This window comes from Mesoplodon bidens (assembly GCF_964165515.1).
Source record: "Mesoplodon bidens genome assembly, chromosome: 18".
Taxonomy (NCBI): domain Eukaryota; kingdom Metazoa; phylum Chordata; class Mammalia; order Artiodactyla; family Ziphiidae; genus Mesoplodon; species Mesoplodon bidens.
The window spans coordinates 13,657,199-13,676,063 of NC_138175.1; the positions used below are offsets into that span (position 1 = coordinate 13,657,199).

Here is an 18,865-nt window from a genome sequence, read left to right on the forward strand (position 1 = left end):
CACATCCTCTCCGTTTAGATCTAGGCTTAAATGACATCTCCACAGAGAAAGTTTTCCTGCCCTCCTTACCTAAAGTAAAAATTTCCACTGGTATTCTTTATTCCCCAGTTTCTTTCATGACAAAATTAGCCATTATTTTAGTTGTCTGCCTATTTTTTCATTGTTTATCTCATCCTCTCACATGAAAGCTCCACAAGGGAGTGCCCTTGTCTGTCTTGTACAGCACTGTGTCTCCATCACCTACCTCAGAGTCACCTGGGCTTTGTGAAGGAGTGAACATTGTTCCCTAAGCCTGAAATCTCTCAGGAGGATAGGTATAGGACTGGTAAGAAAAGAAAAACTGGAAAAGTGTTTGCCATTTTCTTTTAGTTGTAATTAACTTCCTGTTCTAGGCTAGCTTCTGTTGTGCCTACTTGGAGGAATGGGTAGAATTTTTAAGAGCCTGCAGGTGAAAAAAAGTAGTTTTAAAAAGATGCCTTCTCCTCCTTCCTCCTCCTTTCTCTCCCCAGTAATTCTCCTGGTACATGATTTACCTCATTCATTTGAAATTAGCTATTGAACATCATTATAGCCTTTGCCATGACACCTAAAGGTGAGCCCCCGAACACAGACACGTGCACACAAAACAACCGACACTTTAAAGTTGTTTTTTCTTTTATTAAAAAAAAAAAAAGATATAGCATTTGAAGGGATGAGAAGATACAATTCTGTAAAACCCTAAAAGCATTTCTTGGATAATCCTGTCATAGTCCTCTGATTAATTTATAACTTCTAGGCATTAATATTCTCAAGAAGTTACAACAGCCAGTATGACAGAATAAACCAAAGTTGCTAAATTGCTTTTCAGCAGTGTGATCTGTATCTGGCATACTTTGTCTTTCTCATATCGAAAGTCCAAATACTGTTACTTAAGTGGTTCTTAAACTCGAGCATGCATCAAATCACTTTGAAGCCTGGTTACAACATAGATTCAGTAGGTCCAAGAATTTGCAGATGCTGATATTGATGCACTTTGAGAATCACAGTAGCTTATATGAATATTCCTACACATTTGGGTTGCCCAGACAAATGCCCTCTTTAGGTGAATGTTATTTGAGTTTACGATTCACCTTAATCTAGATAATTTGTGTTTATTGTTGTTCAAGGAATTGAATGAGCAGGAAAATGGAGTTCTCATAATTTTAGATTTAACCTAGTCCTTATCTTAAAATTTTTCTTGCCTTATATAAAGCAGTTCATAAAACCTATCTTGTCATCTCAGGCCAAACTAAAAGCTATTTTTATTACATATAATTAACCTAATTCTCAGAAAAGGAGCAGGCGTGGGGGAATGGCCAGCATTGAAACAAGTGTGGAAGCTCTCAAAAATTGCTTTTCTGAAATTAATGTTACCGGCCTCAATATAGCATTTGAAGTTGTTGTTTTTAGAATCTTGGACCTAGTTACTCAAATCTAGGGCTGTGTTTGTAAGGGTTAAATAGTTTGTCTGCGGATTCAACATGAATATTTCCAAGGTTGTCCTAACTTCAAACATTAGATCAGCTTATTTGAGAAGTTGGAGGTGTGTTACTATGCAAAAACTTGGAGAAGTAGTTAGAGAGAAATATAGAATCCATCCCATTGGTGAACCGTCTTTCAGCTTCTCACATCTACTGCCCTTGTTTGATGTTATCACAGCATAGTATTCCAAAAGCTGTTTCTAGACATAGCATCTTTATGTTTATAGTATAACTATGGAGAAGTTTTGTTTAAATCTTAAAAAAAATTTTTTTTCAAAGAATCGTTGCCAAGCTTATTCCCCATCTTTTGACTTTTGTTTGAATCTTTGTCTTATTTCAAAGGCTGAGAGCTGTTACCCAGTTGAGCCTTGAATTATGAAAGTCCAATATTTTTGAAATCGTAAAATTAAAAAGTCTTTTTTAATTAAAAGATTCTTATGTTTTAAATTTTGGACTTATCACGTCTTATGGACCAAAATAGCACATTCAGTTTTTGGCAGCTTGTGTCCTGCCCATGCCAGTAAAAGCAGCACCATATGGTGTGACTGCTGTCCCACGAGGAAACCCACACCCTGTGGAGACGTTGCCTGCCATGAAGCAGAGCCGCTGCTCCCCATATGCTTATCTTTTTAAGCCAACATATTGACCAAGATATATTAAGATTCCAGGACATCCTATCAGTTGAGTCTTGTAGCCCTCTTTCCTACCAGCTTTAACATTTGACCACATTATGAAAATACATACTCAAAACTTTATGGAATCTCTTACCCAGCCTCAGAAAGAAGCTTTTGAATGACTACTGCAAGAAAGGAAAATATGTACCTTTTAGAATACAGTCAGTAAGTGTTTCAGTGCTCCTTAACTGCTAGTATCCTTCCACAGCTATCTCCTCTCTCGCTCACCCCCTCCCCTACCCAAACACCCAGAAAGAAAAGGGTTTGCAAATATTAATCTTAGGTGTTGGTGTAAGTGTAGGAAGATGGGCTGAAAGTTGTAGTTCTCTGTGATGGAAAGAGTTTAGAATGTGAAAGAAAGAGGGAACAATTGCTGTTCTACTCACTTCTGTGTATTCTGCCCTTTGTTGAATAGGTGTACAGTGTTTTCCAAATAACCACCCTCTGCTGCCTGTTCTTTGTCTCTTTTGTGCTGGAGCAGCCATTTAGTTCATTGTAACCTTCATCCAAACATTTCTCTACCTTATAAAATTACTATTAAGGCTTTCCAGTATAAAATTATCTAATTCTTCTGAAAATAAAGGCACACAGCTAAGTTTTGTTCATCATATAGATTATGTCTGTAGTTTTCAATAACTTTAGTTATTCTTGAAACATATATTATTGAGCATTTACTGTGTTAATTGTATTGGGCAATGTGTATATGGAATAGACAAAATTCCACCCTCCAGAAACATATAAGCAGGTTATAATACAGTATAATGCTTTACTGAAAAGATATACAGTATACTATGGTTGTATCTTGAGGCAGCTCCTGAAATTAAAATTTCTAAAGACTCAAAGGAAAATATAAAACTTTGGTGTTACAGCGAAGTGCTTATAAATGTTATAGCCTGGTCTGTCAAAAAAGTGCTTAAAGCTCAGAGAAATTTATAAGGCTGGTTCAAGCTAAGTGACAAATAACTGAAAAATTAAATATCTTTAAATATTTTATGTTACAGTATTCCTAAAATTTGAACATCTAATAGTCATGTGCGATTTTTCAAAGTTAAAATTTTGGGAAATTATATTTTTAATTTGAATATGGTGAAGTGTTTTGTTAGTAAGGTATATGCCTTATATTTAAATTTCTAGAATAAGAATCTACAGGTATTTTACATTTTGAGGTGTTACTAGATAGGAACGTGGTTTAAATCAGTGTTTTTCAGCAGGAATACTTTTGGCATTTTGGAGGAATCGTTTCTCCTTGTGTAGTACTGTCCTGTACATTGAAGGACATTTAGTATACTCAGCCTCTTTTTATATTTTTTATATTCATATAAAAAGTTGAATGCCTTCTTACAACTGTTTGACCCAATAACATTGAGGCTGCTTTTATTACGTATAAATGAAGACCAGTTTGTATTTCTGATTTACTGTTTTTAAAAGCAGTAAATGATAGTGAAAACATTGCCCTCTAAATGCTAGTGTTTCTCCCCCTCCCAAGTTGGTGTGATAAAGAAAAATATCCCTTCACATTTCCAAATGTACCTCCTTGGGAGTTGACCATCTCCTTATTACATAATACTTTCGCTTTCTGTACATGTGTACAAAATTTTACTTTCTGAACTTAAGAGAATTGCCCTGAACTTTAATAAGACATCTCTCTTTCTTTTTAAAATTAGAATACATGCTTAGATATGTATGGGAGGGGTTTCCAGCTGGCTTGGTGCAGGAGCGTATAATTTTGTTTACTGTAAGTCTCAACAAACATTTTCTCACACTAGGGACAGTAGCCACATCACAATGTGGAAGATGCAATACTCAACCTGATCTTTTTTTTAACAGCTTTATTGAAGTGTATTTTACATATCACAGAATCCACCCATTTCAAGTTTACGTTGATTTTTAGCAACTTTACTGAATGGTGTAATCATCACCATAAATCAGTTAGAATATTTTTATCACCCCAGGAATATGTCTTCTGCCCATTTATAGTTAATCCCCATTCATTCCTTTACCGAGACTCTACTAATCTACGTTATGTCTCAAAATCTGCATTTTGGGACATTTTATATAAATGCAGTCATCAACATGTGACCATTCCCTTCTTAAAACATTTCTCTGTGGCTTCCCTATCAGACTGTTGTTTTTCACTCACCTCCTCAGCCAAGGGCCTGAATGTTCTATCAAGGGTTCTGTTCTCACTCAGCCTAGGTGATTTCATTCTGACCTAAATGTGATGATTACCATATCTCTGTGACTAGCTTAAATCTCTTTCCTGAGCTCCAGACACATATTGCCAACTACACCTGCAGGGTATGTCCACAGGCACCTCAGTCTCAACATCTCTGAAACTGAGCTCAGTACCTGCTAATACAAGCCTACTGGGCCTGAATTTCGCTTTTCAGGGAAGGTACCACCTTCCACTTTGTTCCCCAGCTTGTAAAGTAGGGCAGCCATCATCCTTCATTCTTCTTTCCCTCACTTCCACATCCAATAAGTTACCAACTCTGAAATTACCCTTTAAATACCATATACACTGAATACAGTCAACTTGAGTTTAGGTAGTATAAGTATACCGTGTGGTTTGGGTCAAGAATCTGTAGAGATTCTAAGCAAGATCAGGCCTTAACAGGAAGTGTAGTAAATTTTCACCCATTTTAAGTTTTGAGATTCACAAGAATAAACTCAGCACACTTAGTAACAAGGTATCTTTAAGAAGTTTCAGAATTCTTTAATTTTATTATAATTTTATTTTTTCTTTTTTAAGTTTTTTTAATAAAAGTTACACATAATTTAAAGAATCAACAGATTCTACAGTGTTTCTTTTTTCTTTTTTCCTAACTAAATAAATTTATTTATTTATTTTTGGCTGCGTTGGGTCTTTATTGCTGTGCGCAGGCTTTCTCTAGTTGCTGCAAGTGGGGGCTACTCTTCATTGAGGTCCACGGGCTTCTCATTGCAGTGGCTTCTCTTGTTGTGGAGCATGGGCTTCAGTAGTTGTGGATTTCAGGCTCTAGAGTGCAGGCTCAGTAGTAGTGGTACAAGGGCTTAGTTGCTCTGTGGCATGTGGGATCTTCCCCGACCAGGGATTGAACCCATGTCCCCTACATTGGCAGGTGGATTCTTAACCACTGCACCACCAGGAAAGTCCCCCCTTTTTTAGGGGGAAAAAAATTATTTATTTATTTATGCTGCACCCGGTCTTAGTTGTGGCACATGGGATCTTCCTTGCCACGTGTGGGCTTTTTGTTGCTGCATGTGGGCTCCTTAGTTGCAGCATGCAGCCTCCTTAGTTGCAGCATGTGGGATCTTTAGTTGTGGCACATGGGATCTTTAGTTGCAGCATGCGGGATCTAGTTCCCTGACCAGGGATCAAACCCAGGCCCACTGCATTGGGAGTGTGAAGTCTTAGCCACTGGACCACCAGGGAAGTCCCTACAACGTTTCTTAAGGCATGTAGCAATCTGTATTTCCCCTTATAATTTTTTTTAATTAAGGCTAAAACAGATTCTTTTGGCTTTTACCTCCCCACTCCCAGATACTCTAAGTTTTCCATTTTCTATAGAACAGAAGAATAATTTACAGTTTTCTCACAAAACAAAATTGGTACTGGCATAACAAATTGAATGTCTGTTTGCAGTGTTTTGACACGATTAGGTAGAGGCAGTTTCCTGTTCAGTAAGTAAATAAAAGAGTCATGTTTTATAACTTTACAGAAGAGTAAAGTTCCTTTCTGTTTTATTTAGCAGCAAATTTTAGTTGGATAAAGAGCATTTTAAATTTTATGTAAAATATTTGTTGACTTAGATTTTCAGGGTCCTCATCACAAAGACTGAGTGGACTTTGTGAAGAACATAGTGGAACACGGGATAGAATTAGAAATGAATTGTTAGACTTCAGTAGAAGCTAACAAGAATGTCTTTTCTAAGCAGCTGTTAAGAAGCTAAGGAAAGGCGTTTTTCTTTCCATATAGGAGCTGGCTTTCCCATTACTTCCTCTTCCCTTTTGAATTATTTTTGTTTGTTGTCCTAGGGAGATAATCATTTTTTGCTGTTAGTTCTGTCTCTCTCCATCTCTCATCCAGATCTAATCCACTGGTGTTTATTCATATGAAATTTTTCTTTAGTCATTTTTAAAAGCTTCACCTGAAGGATGAGCAGTTTCTCCTGAGGGAATTGGATTTAAATGAATAAGGGTGATGCATTCCTTTAAAGGTGTGCAGAGGAACTCCAGAAATGTAATTCTTGATAATCCTTTCCTTCTCCATCCTAGTACTATTCCATCAAGAATCCAAAATAGTGGATTTAGTTTTCTGAGAATAGTGCTCTTTGACATCCTTATTTAATAATTTCTTGTCCTGTCCAGCTTAAATTCATTGCATAGTTTTGGTCTTAATTTGGGGATATCTTAGGGAATTGATGTTAAAATGAAAGGCCTGAAAAATAGACCAAAAAGGAAGAAGTTTAGGAGGAGCTGTTTATTTCATTGTGACCCCAGTGATTGACAGCCTGCCTTTGGAAGCTTAGAGATCAAATAGAATTTCTGTCAACCAAGTAACAAATATTTGTAGAATGCCAGTGTGTGCCTAGTATTGTGTAGCACGGGATGTAATTACTGCCTTCCAGGAACTTCCTTAAATATAAGTTATCTTAAGAAGAAAATTTTTGCCAGAGACTTGTGGGGGTTTGTGATCAACCCAGAATTTCTTTTATTAGGATTTTAATATTTTTAGGAAGATTTTCAGGATAGATATAACTTGGAGTCAAAAATTACGTTTCATTGCTTGCTCTGTGATGTCATAGTTGCACCAAGTAAGAATTAGAACATAGATTTGAAATTCTTACTCAATTTCAGATTGAATAAAGGTATCCTGCAGCAGATATTTTTAGAATGGAGGATCAACTGAAGGGCCCAGGTTCTCATGCAGAAACTGATATTGGGATATTGACTTTAAAACTTTGAAATTTTCACTCAGAATTATTTTTCTATTCTGAAATGCAAGTTTAAGCTGTCATCAGTGGATTAAATCAATTTTTATATATATAATAAGAATACAACTTTTGATATCAGAGACAACTTAAATGATCCCTCTATTAATAGGAAGTGGATATTTTTCACAGATGTTAACTGTTGAGTTGGTGATTATACTATCAGAATTGTCAGATGGCTTTAGATAGGTATGGCTCTAATTTTTATGGGAGAAAGGTTTGAAAAAATGTGTTTTTCTCTTTTCACCATACTTAAAATTTAAAGCATTGTAATGGCAGAGGATGGGATTAATGATTAGCTCCTCCCAAGTCATAGTATGAGTTAACTGGTAGAATAGGGATAGGAATTAACAATTTCATAGTCTTAGTCAGTTGCTTTCCTCACCATACAAAAAGAAAGCTAAATGTGAAATAAATGTTTTGAATTTTGTCATTAATGGAAACTGTAGCCTTAAGCCAATACACAGATATAAGACACTTTTGTTGTGTCTGATCTATTTTGGTGGCAATTAATTATGTAAATTAGATCTACTTAATCTTAAGTTCTAAGGCAAAAGTGATCAGTCATCTTTGGAAAAAGAATCTGCTATTCATTATTTCTATTCTATTTTTCCTGAGATTTTTAGAGAGGATATTAAATAAGCTATTGGTGAAAGAGAGAGAAGGTTGCAGAGATAACTTACATTTTTAGGAATTTTTTTGTTACTTTTTTTTTTAATAAATAAATAAATAAATTTATTTATTTATTTATTTATTTATGGCTGTGTTGGGTCTCAGTTCCTGCCCGCGGGCTTTCTCTAGTTGCCGCTAGTGGGAGCTACTCTTCATTGTGGTGCGCAGTCTTCTCATTGCAGTGGCTTCTCTTGTTGTGGAGCATGTGCTCTAGGCATGCGGGCTTCAGTAGTTGGGGCACGTGGGCTCCAGTAGTTGTGGCTCACAGGCTCTAGAGCGCAGGCTCAGTAGTTGTGGCGCACAGGCTTAGTTGCTCTGCGGCATGTGGGATCTTCCCGGACCAGGGCTCGAACCCGTGTCCACTGCATTGGCAGGTGGATTCTCAACCACTGCGCCACCTGGAAAGCCCTTTGTTACTGTTTTTAATTGAGGTACTACCACCTCTAAGGGGGCCAGGGAGCAAAATAAAACCAGAAAAACTTAGGAATTTTTTTTTATTGACGTGTAGTTGATTTACAATTTTGTGTTAATTTCTGCTGTACAGCAAAGTGATTGAGTTATACACACACACACACACACACACATTCTTTTCATATTCTTTTCCATTATGGTTTATCATAGGATATTGAATATAGTTCCCTGTGCTATACAGTAGGACTTTGTTTATCCATTCTATGTATAATAGTTTGCATCTGCTAACCCCAAACTTCCAATCCATCCCTCCCCCACCCCACTCCCCCTTAGCAACCACAAATCTGTTCTCTATGTCTGTGAGTCTGTTTGTATTTTGTAGATAAGTTCATTTGTGTCATATTTTAGATTCCACATATAAGTGATATCATATGGTATTTGTCTTTCTCCTTCTGCTTACTTCACTTAGTATGATAATCTCTAGGTCCATCCATGTTGCTACAAATGGCATTATTTCATTTTTTATGGCTGAGTAGTAGTCCATTGTATTATGTACCACATCTCCTTTGTCAGTTCATCTGTTGATGGACATTTAGGTTGTTTCCATGTTTTGGCTATTGTGAATAGTGCTGCTATGAACATAGGGGTGCATGTATCTTTTCAAATTATATTTTTATCCGGATATATGGCCAGGAGTGGGATTGCTGGATCATATGGCAACTCTGTTTTTAGTTTTTTGAGGAACTTCCATACTGTTTTCCATAGTGGCTACTCCAACTTACATTCCCACCAACAGTGTAGGAGGGTTCTCTTTTCTCCACAGCCTTTCCAGCATTTGTTATTTGTAGCCTTTTTAATAATGGCCTTTTTTTTTTTTTTTTTTTTTGCGGTATGCGGGCCTCTTACTGTTGTCCCCTCTCCCGTTGCGGAGCACAGGCTCCGGACGCGCAGGCTCAGCGACCATGGCTCACGGGCCCAGCCGCTCCGCGGTATGTGAGATCTTCCCGGACTAGGGCACGAACCCGTGTCCCCTGCATCGGCAGGCGGACTCTCAACCACTGTGCCACCAGGGAAGCCCTATATTTGGTAATTTTGAGATGAAGTTTAAAAATTAAAATTCTGGCTAAAGGTTTTTAGTAAGTTACTTAATTAGATGATACTAAGATATCTCGTATGAATTATGTCCTAAATTTTTCTTTTTAAATCGGTCATGAATCACATATTTTGGCTTATGTATATGCTTCTGAATTCTTTATGTTAATGGCATAACTAGCCACCAACATTCATAATGTTGTAAGATTCTTAACCAGACAGATGACTCAGAGTAGACATAAAGGTGTGTACAGTACAGCTTACAATTGAAGTGTGTATTTAATTAAAAAATGTTTTTTAAGTCTTTATTGAATTTGTTACAATACTGCTTCTGTTTTATGTTTTGGGTTTTTTGGCCGCAAGTCATGTGGGATCTTAGCTCCCCAACCAGGGACTGAACCCTCACTCCCTGCTTTGGAAGGTGAAGTCTTAACCACTGGACAGCCAGGGAAGTCCCTGAAGTGTGTATTTTAAATAAGTCTTAGAATGTTGCATTTTATGGATTTTATTTAGTCCATATTACAGAGAGAAGTCTCAGGTAAATGCTTGAATCTTTTCTTCTTGCATACTGAGGTGAAAATAAGGATCATAGAGAGTCTAGGTAAAAGGTTAAAAATATTCCTTGGCACCAAAAGCAAGAGAGAAAGCAATCCAAAACTGACTTTCTACTGTTCCCCTCTCCCCAGTCTTTTTTTTTCTTTCTTCTGAAACTGAAACAAAAATATGTTTGGGGTTATTAGATATTAAGTCCTGCTTCTGAATAGGTATAGTTAATGCCCTACCTAATGCAGAGAGCCTTTCCGCAGTCGAGTTCTGTGACGTGGATTGTTTAGTAAGATTTCAGCTGGGAAAATGCTTGTGTGCTTTCTGTGGCTCACTTATGTTACTTGTTCTGTTCTCTTTCTGTGGTCCATGAGGCATTTCATTTGTATCACATGTCAGAATTTAAAATATTAAATAGTGAACTTTCCTCCAGTCATAGATCCTTATCTTCTGTATTTCTGGTGTAGACTAAAGATTCAGTGACCTTAAATCAAAGGCTTCTATTTTAGACATTAGATTTCCCAGTACTCTTCTGAAGAATAATAACTGTGATGATCAAAATTTTAAAGATACTGTTGTAAGGTCTGAGTGTATTTGAAAGAATTATGGTAGTGTAACCCTGGACCACTTTTGCACTGCTTTGTACGATCTGTTCACAGGTGGCTGTCAGGTGATTTAAAGTAACAAACCCAGACAGATGCATGGCATTGACTGAATTGTCAAAGGCATCAGTCTTGCTTACTAAAATTGACAGTTGGTGACAAGCAGCATTTACTTTCACAAAATGAATCAACTGGAGTTTGATGTGATGAGAGAAGTGCATTGATTGCCAGCAGTGGGCTAGAAACATTTACCAAGTAAAATTTAGAAAAGCGATTTTAGATGACTAAGAGCCTTGGTGTGTTTGCATACTTAAAGATACTTGCATCTAAACAGTTGGACTTAAATACAGAGGTTGTTTGGAGCCTTAAAACAGTTGAGTGAACAAAATCAAAACTATTTAACTTCTGATGTTTACTTAGAAACAAAAACCTAAATGAAGTTCAAAACAGATACCTAATCTGGATTTGTATATGGATGTTTGATTGAGAGATTAGAGTGAGGAGCAAGACAGATTCCACACACACTTATTTGTGCTGAGAACTTGGTGAAGTGATTTAAAGACTGTTCTTTCCATTAGGATAAGATTTTTCTACCTTAATTTCCTAAATTAATTTATTCCTTTACTCTAGTTTATCCTAATGTAATTGAACTACTTAAACTGAAGTTGCCTTCCTATGGCTAAGAATCTATGTATCTTAGATTTAAAAAGAAAACCTCTGTTTTTGTCCTTATGTTTGAAATTGGTTTATTTTGGGGTTGGGGCAGTACAAAATTAACTCTTCTAGAAGTATACTATAATAATAATAAATTTTATTTTTATAGATAATGTTTATTGTATATTTACAATGAGCACTGTGCTAGGTGCTTTATATGTTTTGCTCTACTTGTCGCTACATGTGTAATAAATACTCTTATTATCCTCATTTATAGGTAAGGAAATTTAGGCTTACAAAAGTTAAATAATTTGTCCAGGGTTACACAGCTAGTACCTGGAAGAGCCCAAATTGATCTGATCCCAGGTATGTCTCTCCAAAGTCTATGCTGCATAGCCAGTTCTACAGACTATACAGTAATGAGTGCTCCAAAATACCTGGAAGTGTCCTTTGTTTCCATTATTGGAAGTAAATATTTTTTTACTGGAGAAGTAATGCATATTTAAACCACTGACAAACTTACAGTGTTTTAAAACAATAATTCTAAAAGGAGTTGTGATTGTTCTGCCTATCTCCCTTCGCCTCTCCCAGTTATTTCTATAACAGTATTTCTCCTTCCTCAAAAAGGTAATTATCTGTTTTTATAGAATCATATTAGATAACCAATTGGAGTCAAAATGTCTTGCCTTTTATTCAGTTTCCTACCTATTGTAACTGAAGTGTGGGGAATTATATATTCAGGTCATATAGTGATTATTGGCTCAACTGAAGTTACCAGCAAAAGGATCCTCCTGGTTTTTTGTTCTTTGCACTTTGGTTTCAAATCAATTTTATAATAGAAAATTACCACTTTAAAAGGCAAAGATGTGATTCAGAGATTATGGATAATTCTTATTAAATATTGCATCTTTATTAATGTTTATATTAATTTATCAGTATTTCCCAAAGTAAGTGTTTAATTTCTATCATTTCAGCCTTTATAGTTTGATATAATGGTAATTATTAACATACAATTAATGTACCTTTGTTCTACCAACTATAGAATGATATTATCTAAGCAAGAAGAAATATGGAAAACTTTTGAAGATTTCTCTAGATTTTATGTACATTACTGATGTTGTTAACCCCAGAAGATTGTTTTTAAAAGATATCAATTAAGTTTTTCCCTGTTCAGCCCTAAATGCCTTTGAACTGGACGTTGAAGGATCTATTGGCATAGAACCTGATGAACTCCTCCAAATTCCACCAATCTGTTAATAAAGCAAAGCTGAATTTATTAGAACTTACTACAGTAAAAGAGAATACCATCTTGACAGGAAGAAGTAAAAAATGGGATATTTAAATGGCTTTGAGGTCTGAGGTCAAGTGGCTTTAAAGGGTGTTTTTTTTTTGGCTGTGCTGAGCGGCTTGTAGGATCTCAGTTCGTTGCAACACACAGGCTCAGTATTTGTGGCATGCGGGCTTAGTTGCCCTGCGGCATGTGGGATCTTAGTTCCCCGACCAGGGATTGAACCCATGTCCCTGCATTGGAAGGTGAATTCTTAACTACTGGACCACCAGGGAAGTCCCTGTTCAATAGTGATTTCTTTTGCCCTTTCAGTTTCTCCATGTGACTCCCTTTTGAGAGGAGACTATTTATGTGATAACTCTTTGCTGTCCCTCTACCACTTTTCAAGTCCATTTAAGCATCCACTGGTGTTAAGGTATCAGGTACTCTTCTTCCCCCATTCCAACTTACCATACTCAACTGTTCTTTTTTTTGCTGCATTGGGTCTTCGTTGCTACACGCAGGCTTTCTCTAGTTGTGGCGAGCGGGGGCTACTCTTCGTTGCCGTGCGCGGGCTTCTTACTGCGGTGGCTTCTCTCGTTGCAGAGCATGGGCTCTAGGCGCGCAGGCTTCAGTGGTTGTGGCGTGCAGGCTCAGTAGTTGTGGCTCGCGGGCTCTAGAGTGCAGGCTCAGTTGTTGTGGCACACCGGCTTAGTTGCTCCACGGCATGTGGGATCTTCCTGGACCAGGGCTTGAACCCGTGTCCCTTCCATTGGCAGGCGGATTCTTAACCACTGTGCCACCAGGGAAGCCCTACTCAAATGTTCTTCATTGGGACTTCACTGGCGGTCAAGACTTCGTGCTCCCAATGCAGGGGGCCCGGGTTCAATCCCTGGTCGGGGAACTAGATCCCACATGCATGCCACAACTAAGAGTCCACATACCACAACTAAGAAGTCCGCATGCCACAACTAAAGATCCCTCACGCTGCAATGAAGATCCCACATGCCGCAACTAAGACACGGTACAGCCAAAATAAGTAAGTAAGTAAGTAAAATTTTTTTTAAGTTCTTCATCTCTCTCATCTAACTGAATTTTTATCTCCTGCTCATTCCTGCTTCAAAACTTGCACATCCTTCAGAATTATGCAATGTAGTTGCAGACTTAATTCAGATAGAAGGCCAGTCCCTGAATCACAGCTGTTCTCTTAAGCAGCACCAATCATCTGAAATGGGTTATACAGAAAGGGTTCTGTACAGTCTGGCAATTCAGCCCTATTGGCTTCTCATCAGGCCAGTAAAAGTAAACAGTGCACTCACCACTAGTCAGTATGGAAGAAATGTGGTATTTTTAGATACTTGGGTATGGAGCATGATAAAGTATATTTAATTTCAGGACTTTTTTTCATCCTGTAGTCTTATATCCATTTTTTGGTTTTATCTTTTCACAATTATAGAAGTAACATAGTTGGATTGGAGGTAATGAGCTACATTGATAGAATCATTCCAGATTTACTGGGTATAAACATTAATAGTATTGTCAGATGTCTGGAAATTTTGTCTCTATTTTAGTCTCCTTTCCCACTTTGCATTTGGCTGTAGTAGCCACTGTTTTGACACATTTGTACCTATATTCAGCTGTTCCGAATCATCTGAGATAGCAAATAAAGAGTATAAAAGGTACCATATTAAAATTGACATTCTGTTCCTTTACTTTCCCTTCTAGTTTTATTGAGATATAATTGACATACCGCATTGTATAAGTTTAAGGTATACAGCATAATGATTTGATTTACATACATCATGAAGTGATTATCACAAAAGTTTAGTGGATATCCATCATCTCGTAGAAGTACAAAATTAAATAAATAGAAAACAAATTTTTTTTCTTGTGATGATAATCTTAGAATATACTCTCAACAACTTTCATGTATAACATATAGCAGTGTTAATTATATTTATCATGTTGTACATTACATCCCTAGTACTTATTTATTTTATATCTGAAAGTTTGTACTTTTTGATTGCCTTTGTCCAGTTCCTCTCACCCTCCCCACCCCCTGCCTTTCTTCTCTGGTAACCACAAATCTGATGTCTTTTTCTATGAGTTTGCTTGTTTATTTGTTTGTTCTTGAAATATAATTGACCTACAACACTATGTTAGCTCCTGTTATACAACATAGTGATTCATTGTTTCTCCTCATTCCAAAATGATCACCATAATAAGTCCAGTTGCATATGTCACCATACAGAGATATTACGTGGTTAGTGACTATATCCCCCACACTGTACATTTCATACCCATGACATTTATTTTGCAACTGGAAGTTTGTACCTCTTAATACCCCTCTCCTAATTCTTACTTCCCCCTACCCTCCTTCTCCCTGGCAGACATCTGTTTGTTCTCTGTATCTGTAACTCTCTTTATGTTTTGTTATGTTTGTTCATTTGTGTTGTTGTTTTTTTTAGATTCCACATATAAGTGATATCATACAGTGTTTGTCTTTCTCTGTCTGATTTATTTCACTTAGCATAATACCCTCTAGGTTCATCCATGTTGTTGCAAGTGACAAGATTTCATTCTTTGTTATGTCTGAGTAATATTCCATTATGTGTGTGTATGTGTGTATACCATATCTTCTTTATCCATTTGTCTGTTGATGGGCACTTAGGCTGCTTCCATATCTTTGTTATTGTAAATAATGCTGCAGTGAGCATAGGGGTGCATATATCTTTTCAAATTAGTGTTTTTGTTTTCCTCAGGTAAATACCCAGGAGTAGAATTGCTGAATCGTATGATAGTTCTATTTTTAAATTTTTGAAGAATCTCTGTACTGTTTCCATAGGTGTTGCATCAGTTTATCATTCCACCAACAGTGTATGAGGATGACATTCTGCTCATAATTCCTATAATGCTCTTCAGAGAATTTTGTTTTCATCTCTCATTTTAAAACTCCCATGTAACAGTTGACCACACTGGGAAAACTAGGCCATAAAATTGTTAATGTGCTTTTCTTAGAGTAGAACTACCAATGTAGGACTCTTTTTTTTTTTTAATACACATTTCTTCTTTCATTTATTTATTTATTTATTTATTTAATTTTTGTCTGTGCTGGCTCTTCGTTGCTGTGCACAGCCTTTCTCTAGTTGTGGCAAGCAGGGGCTACTCTTCGTTGTGGCGCGCAGGCTTCTCATTGCGGTGGCTTCTCTTATTGTGGAGCGTGGGCTCTAGGCGTGCAGGCTTTAGTAGTTGCAGCACGCAGTCTCAGTAGTTGGGGCGCGTGGGCTCTAGGGCACGTGGGCTTCAGTAGTTGTGGCTTGCTGGCTCTAGAGCACAGGCTCAGTAGTTGTGGCACATGGGCTTAGTTGCTCTGTGGCACGTGGGATCTTCCCGGACCAGGGCTCGAACCCATGTCCCCTGCATTGGCAGGCAGATTCTTAAGCACTGCGCCACCAGGGAAGTCCCCTGTAGGGCTCTTAAAAGGGCCAGATTTCCACTTGCCATGTCCCAGAGGATGTTGATATTCCATATTTCCTCCCCACCACTACCCTATTTGGAGTAGACAGTGGAAGAGGAAAAAAAGAGAAAAATACGGACTGAGGAGGGTATATCATTAAATTTCCTCGGTGTCCCAACCATGAAGATGTATACCAGATATTTTCGAAGGTGTCTATGTTTATGTCTTAAAGTGGAATTATCTTTGGTTTTTCTTTCTTTTCTCCTTCTTTTTTGCATGTGGTACAAAATTCAAAAAGTGCAGAAGGGTATATAGTGAAAGTAAATATTTTTATGTGTCCTTTCAGAGATAGTATATACAAATACAATCAAATATGTATGTATGTCATTTATTTTGAATTCTTATTCTTCTCCTGCATGAATTGTGGACTGCTAGAAAGCAGTAATGTTGCTTTTGATGTTTATTTGATTAGATTATGTGCAGAGACTGAAGGGCCAGTATTATCTTTTTTTTTTTTTTTTTTTTTTTTTGCGGTAAGCGGGCCTCTCACCGTTGTGGCCTCTCCCGTTGCGGAGCACAGGCTCCGGACGCGCAGGCTCAGCAGCCATGGCTCACGGGCCCAGCCGCTCCGCGGCATGTGGGATCTTCCCGGACTGGGGCACGAACCCGCGTCCCCTGCATCGGCAGGCAGACTCTCAACCACTGCGCCACCAGGGAAGCCCCCAGTATTATATTTGCAAGGCCCTGTATAATTTTCAAAGGCCTTTTAAATAATTCTACTCATAACAGCCCTGTGAAGTACGTAAAGCAGGATTTATCTGTTTTGTAGACATGAAATTTGAAGCCTGAAGAATTATGTGACTTGATCAAGGCTTGTTATGCAATGAATATACAATGGAACTGGAATCAGAACTTAAGGTTTTTGGCTCCTAATCCAGAATTTTTTCTACCATGTTTCCTCTCAAACACGATGAAATGAGGGGATCTACTATAGGGTGTCTGTTTTTATGAGGTATGAAAAATACTGTGAGTAGCTATTTCAGAAGAATTTTGGTGCTGTATTTTTGTAGTGTTGGCATAGTAGTAGTAGTCATTGCAGCCTCACAGTTCAGAGGAAATATGTCCTTTTGATGAATTGTCTGCAAAATAGTTTATAAATGTTAGGCACTTTATTTATTTATTTATTTATTATTTTTTATTTTTTGTGGTATGTGGGCCTCTCACTGTTGTGGCCTCTCCCGTTGTGGAGCACAGGCTCCGGATGCGCAGGCTCAGCGGCCATGGCTCACGGGCCCAGCCGCTCCGCGGCATGTGGGATCTTCCCGGACCGGGGCATGAACCCGTGTCCCCTGCATCGGCAGGCGGACTCTCAACCACTGTGCCACCAGGGAAGCCCTGTTAGGCACTTTAGAGTGAATGATAATGCTCTAGGTGCCACTTTTGTAACATGAGCACCCAAAATGACTTTATCCAGGAAACTGGGCAATGAAAAACAAGGTCTTTTATCTCTTTACATCTGTGTGCCTGTCATGGCTGGAAGCCACATTGATAGACCTGTCCAAGGTTCTTTCCCTTGAAGCTTAAAGGGGAATCTGGCCAAGCATTTGATAGAATGCCTGACTCTTTTTTCTTCCCCGTCCCCCCACATTAGGACTAAATTGGATTCTGAATTTCTAAGTTGTCTCCTAGGGAGAAAAAGAAGAGTTGGTAGGAGGTGACTTTTTTCTCCTTGCCGATAGTAGGCTCTCATGAGGATGATTTAGTTCCAGAAAAGCTCATTCATTCACGATGGTGAAGTGAGGCAGAGTCCCTGCGAGGCCATAACTGGGTTTTACAGCACTTGTCATCACAGAACCCTCCCTGCATGTCTGCAGTATTAGCCAGTCCCAAATGGAAGGTGGATGAAAAGGTTGACTGAGCTCTGTATGTGAAAGAAATCTCTCTAAACATTCTTTTGAGGATGACCTGTCTCCTACAGTTTATAGCTACCTTTATTTCTGATTCATAATAGAAAAATGGGGGGGGATGGGGAAAAACTTCACAACATTTCTTATAGTACAGAAAATTACTTGGTTTTGTAATGTACTTTTTTTTTTTTTTTTTTTTTTTTTTGCGGTGTGCGGGCCTCTCACTGTTGTGGCCTCTCCCGTTGCGGAGCACAGGCTCCGGACGCGCAGGCTCAGCGGCCATGGCTCACGGGCCCAGCTGCTCCGCGGCATGTGGGATCTTCCTGGACCGGGGCACGAACCCGTGTCCCCTGCATCGGCAGGTGGACTCTCAACCACTGCGCCACCAGGGAAGCCCTGTAATTTGCATTTTTAATAAACTTTGAGATTTGTAAAATGATAATCCAATGTGTATCCTTTGGGCCATAATGTAATGATGCAGTTTTTGTTCAGTAACTAGATTACTATATCCTTATTTGTCATTCCCTGCTCTGGGCACAGAAGATGATAAATTTTATTAATTCTGAGTGTTTCCATTTGGTCATTTGAAGTAGTTTTAGAGTTTTCTTAGGCAAAAATAAGATGTAATTTGACTTCTCAAAGTGAATTTTGGGGCATAGCATCTTCATGGATATATGGATCATTCTGTCAATGAGTCAAGAGTTGCTCAGTCTTGGTGTGTGAGCTGTTGAGTCCAGTAATTAGCCAGGTTATTGTGCTTTCATATTTTTAAAATAGAGCTAAAGCCTCATTGAAGATGAATGAATTAGTACTTGACAAAGCTGCAAGTCTTGCCAGTATTTTTTATCTATGAGTAACTGTGTTACCTGAACCAGAGCAGAACCGTTTGCTAATTCCCACTATAATATAGATACAGATATGGATATATATATATATAATTGTAATTAAAGGCCATTGAGGATATTTTTCATTTTAAAGGTACAAGACAAGTAAGTCTTAACGTCATCATAGTCCCCTGACTGTCCAAGAACCAGGGTTAAATGGGCCCTAATTTGTGTGGGGGGGGTCTTGCCTATTTATCTTTTATCCCTTTAAATTGTATCATGTTCCTATA

General features: G+C 38.0%; 1 protein-coding gene across 2 annotated transcripts in view; it reads left to right on the forward strand.

Moving 5' to 3' along the window:
- Positions 1-18,865, forward strand: part of GLG1 (golgi glycoprotein 1) — a 142,486-nt gene that overhangs the window by 42,287 nt on the left and 81,334 nt on the right. The window lies entirely within an intron of this gene.